A 3,992-nucleotide genomic window follows, 5' to 3' on the forward strand; every position below is an offset into this window, starting at 1 on the left:
AGGATGACTCTCCATTTCTTTTCTTTTTTTTTAATTGAACGGTAACTCTGTACATTAATGCACTTCTGGGGTACAGTGTGGGGTGACTCTCCATTTCTTGGCTTAAATAATTATATGGCTGGTAGTACTTTTTTTTTTTTTTTTTTTTTTTGCAGTTTTTGGCTGGGCCCGGGTTTGAACCTGCCACTTCCGGTATATGGGGCTGGCACCACCCTATTTTTTAACTTTGCTTCTGCATTTAGCCTATAAAAGGCTGATGCTCACTCTATTAAAGCAGCATTCTCCAAACCTCTTCCAGTTTTGAGTGCTCTTTGACTCGTGAGTCTCTAATGATGAAGTAAATGCTAAATTAATTTTGTCTAAATTTTTTTTTCAACACATCAAATAGTTAGCACGGTCCAGTTGTTAATTGCAGAGATTCAGTGGCCAGACTTCTTGGAGTCAAATGCTTGTGTGTTTGGGGCAAGTTATGTAATATCTCCATTACTTAAAGAATAATAATAGCATTTTTGATGACTAACATAAGAATTGAAATAAATAATTTAACATTTATTGTTTACAACAGTGCTTTATAAATATCAAATGCAGCGTGTTTGCTGTTTGCACAGATTTTAATCTTTTGGGTTATGATGAGCAACCCGTATGGCCTGGTAATGTTTTGTCCTAGTCCACGCCTAATTAAGACATTAGGTGATAGCACACCTGGTAATTCCAAGTATAAATCCTTTGGACTTCAAGGGGGATCTGTTCTGAGTAGCATACCACAGTTTTCTCTACTGTGCTAATTTTTTTTCCCTCTGTTCATGTTTCATGGTACTCCAAACATCTTTTACTATAAATGAAAAGAATCATAATTTAAAAAAATGTATAATTAACATGACAGGTCTTTGTAGTACAAAAATGTTAATTTACTTTCTGAAGAATTTGCAATAATAAAACTAATATATCAATACACAGAGTTGTAGTTCTTCACTAGTCACGTAAAAGTGCCAGTGATGATCATCAGGAGACCAATATCATGAGCTCAGGAATGAGTCAGTTAAGTTCTGGACAGACAGGATCTGTATCACTTAGCCACACTACTCTTCTAGTTAGATATTTGACTCATTAGTTTTCCTGCAATTTCCAGTGTCACTATCAAGAGAATTCAAAGAAAAAGTAAAGGAATAATATAAACTAAAAGAATATTGCTGGATTTTACAAAATAATTACTACCTAGTTTTAAATTTAATTTACATTTCTATAATTATAATACTGCTAGACCAAATTCAATGGAAAAGTTGTAATAATAAAGGGTGAAATAAAGACAATTTAAAATTCTGCACAAAGCCACTTTATAGATTAATAAAGCACACCATTATTTTATTCATAAATAAAACCAAACATTTTAATAATGTATTAATAATTAGAGGGAGATTTTTTAATTCTTTTTTTTCAGTGTATGGAAAGCCTAATGATATATAAAAAGATTAACAATACAGTCACTTTCCACTTTGGGAAAATGATTTTATTTCTCTTTCAGACATAGTTTTAAATACAAAACCACAGTGGAAAACTAATCAAGACAATCCTGCAATCTCAAGGGTCAGGAGGAATAGAGTTGTAATGGAAATACATTATTGAAATAAGATATCTCAGCACAACATTAGAGGCACAGAATGAAACCACAAAGTCATATCCAATTATTTCTGTACAAAAGAAGTAATATATGTTGAATAGAGATACCTGGTATGGAAAAGAACATAGTTGTAAAAAAGATAGGCTTTAGGGAGCTGAAATTTGATATGTCACCCAGACAAGCCTCATTGAGATGGCTTAGAAATCGTGTGAAATAGTTGCTGGGTAAGCTTTGTAAATATTTGGTGAACGGGCATGTTAAGGTCTTAAAGCAGTGGGTAGAAAGGTTCTTAAGGTTGGGACATGTTTGTCCATTCACCAAACAGGTACAAAACCAGTGGTACTTCATGTCAGAGAACCAATGGGGTCAAAAGAGGGACAAATTGTATTGGACCTTGTCAATTTTAAAGTAGGTAGGAAACATTGGAAGAATTTGACCAGAGCACTAACAAGATCTGATTTTTTTATTAAAGATGTTTGGATTTTACATGAAGTCCAGAGTATATGAGGGCACAGGCTGAAACCATGTGGCCAATGAGGAGGCTGTTGCAAAAATCCAGAAGGTAGTTGTGTGGATTTTGGTGGTAGCAGTGGAAAGAGTAAGGAGAAATCAAAGGATTGACACATGGTAAAGAATATTGAATTTGCCAATTGAATCTGCCAATGAATTGAAAGCAGTATGTGTGAGTCTTAAAGGAATGAAGGTTTTAAACTAAGCAACTAGAAGGAAAGAATTATTGTTCTAAAAAGCTTAATCTAGGTATCTGATAATTCAACAATTCAAGCCAAAAATTAATGTGTAGAGTTGGAACTAATTACATTGGATTTTGCCAAACCTGGCTGGATGACTGCGGAGCTATAAAAAAATATAGATTCTTGGCTTCATTTATTGAGAATCAGATTCACTATGTCTGAGGTAGAGTTTATGAAAAAAAAAATATATATATATATATAATTCAAAAACAATCTTGACAAGAGAAAAAAGTATAATGGAATGGCATTTTATTTTGAAAAAGTAGAATGAAATGGTTTTATTTTGAATACATTGAATATCCAACATAGAAATATTTACTAAGTCAGTAATTAGCAAACAACAACTTAGGGGCCAGGTGCTTGGTTTTATAGAAATTTTTTTTGGAACATAGCCATTCTTGCTTGTTTATATATTGTCCATGGCTGCTTTCAAGCTATAAGAATAGATTTAAGCAGTTGTGACAGAGACAATAATAGCCCACAAGCCTAAAATATGTACTAGCTAGCCCTTTAAAAGAAGTTTGCTGACTTCTCTGTGAATAAAGCCCTCCATAAAAGATGGGGTATGTTTACAGGGTAAAGAAAATGGATTAGGTTGGATAGTTCAGAAGAGAGATGAGAATCTGAAGCTGGAGAGGCGATTTTAATACAGGCAGCTGATTTAATTCAATCCAATACAATTTAAGAACTATCTATTGATCACCTGTTGTGTTTGTTCCTCTTTTAATTGGTCTAATCTGATGAACAACATACTATGGTTGCCATCAAGACTTTCCTAGATGTAGGAACATCTCATTTGGGCTGAACGCTGAACAACTCTGAGTGTCATCCACCTATTAGTTTATGACGCTATTTGTATTTCTTGATTTTGTGTAACATGGTGGTGCTGGTTGTCATCTCTTCCTTAAGCGTTCTTCCCTTAACTGAAAGCATCAACACTAACTTTTGAAAGTCTTTGGATGATTTGTGCATGAAAACTTCTTTTCAAAAGGACCCAGTACCTTCAGTGAAATAGCACACTTTGCATCTATTATGGGTGAGACACTTCTGTCTTGCCCTTTTCCCAGGACCCCCAGAATAGGCCAGCATTAAACTGGCTGTTACGATGTTGGAAATTCCAGACTCTGCTGTTTTTCTTGGTTCACATTTATAGAATATCAGAATAACAGAAAACAAATTAGTGACCATTTGGCTACTTCTTCTCAATAAAATCTGAGCACTTACAAAGTCATTTCTCAAAGCATTTTTTTCTCCTGTAGAAGAAAATTGCAAAACTATGTCATAAAAATTAATGAATAATCTGTGTCTCTTTCAAGATTATTTATGTAATACAAATAAAAGGAATCTTTAATATCCCATCAATTTAACTTCTGCTGGAGTTAGTTATCATCCATGCTAGCAGAGTTTCAGAGAGTAGCTGTAAAGAAGTAGAGAATGTGGGAGGGGGTTGGAGGGATCACTTCTGAGGTTTATCTTACAAGGGTACAAGTGAATCTTTCTAAGAGTAGAATGTGAACGTTTTAAAATAATAACTAAGAAAATGACATGAAGGCTATGTTCACCAGTTTGATGGAAGTGTTTTGGATTGTGTGTGAAAACCCCACACTGTACTCCAGAAGTGC

The sequence above is a fragment of the Otolemur garnettii genome, unplaced genomic scaffold (assembly GCF_000181295.1).
Source record: "Otolemur garnettii isolate 467f Iridium unplaced genomic scaffold, OtoGar3 scaffold00020, whole genome shotgun sequence".
In the NCBI taxonomy this organism is placed as follows: Eukaryota; Metazoa; Chordata; class Mammalia; order Primates; family Galagidae; genus Otolemur; species Otolemur garnettii.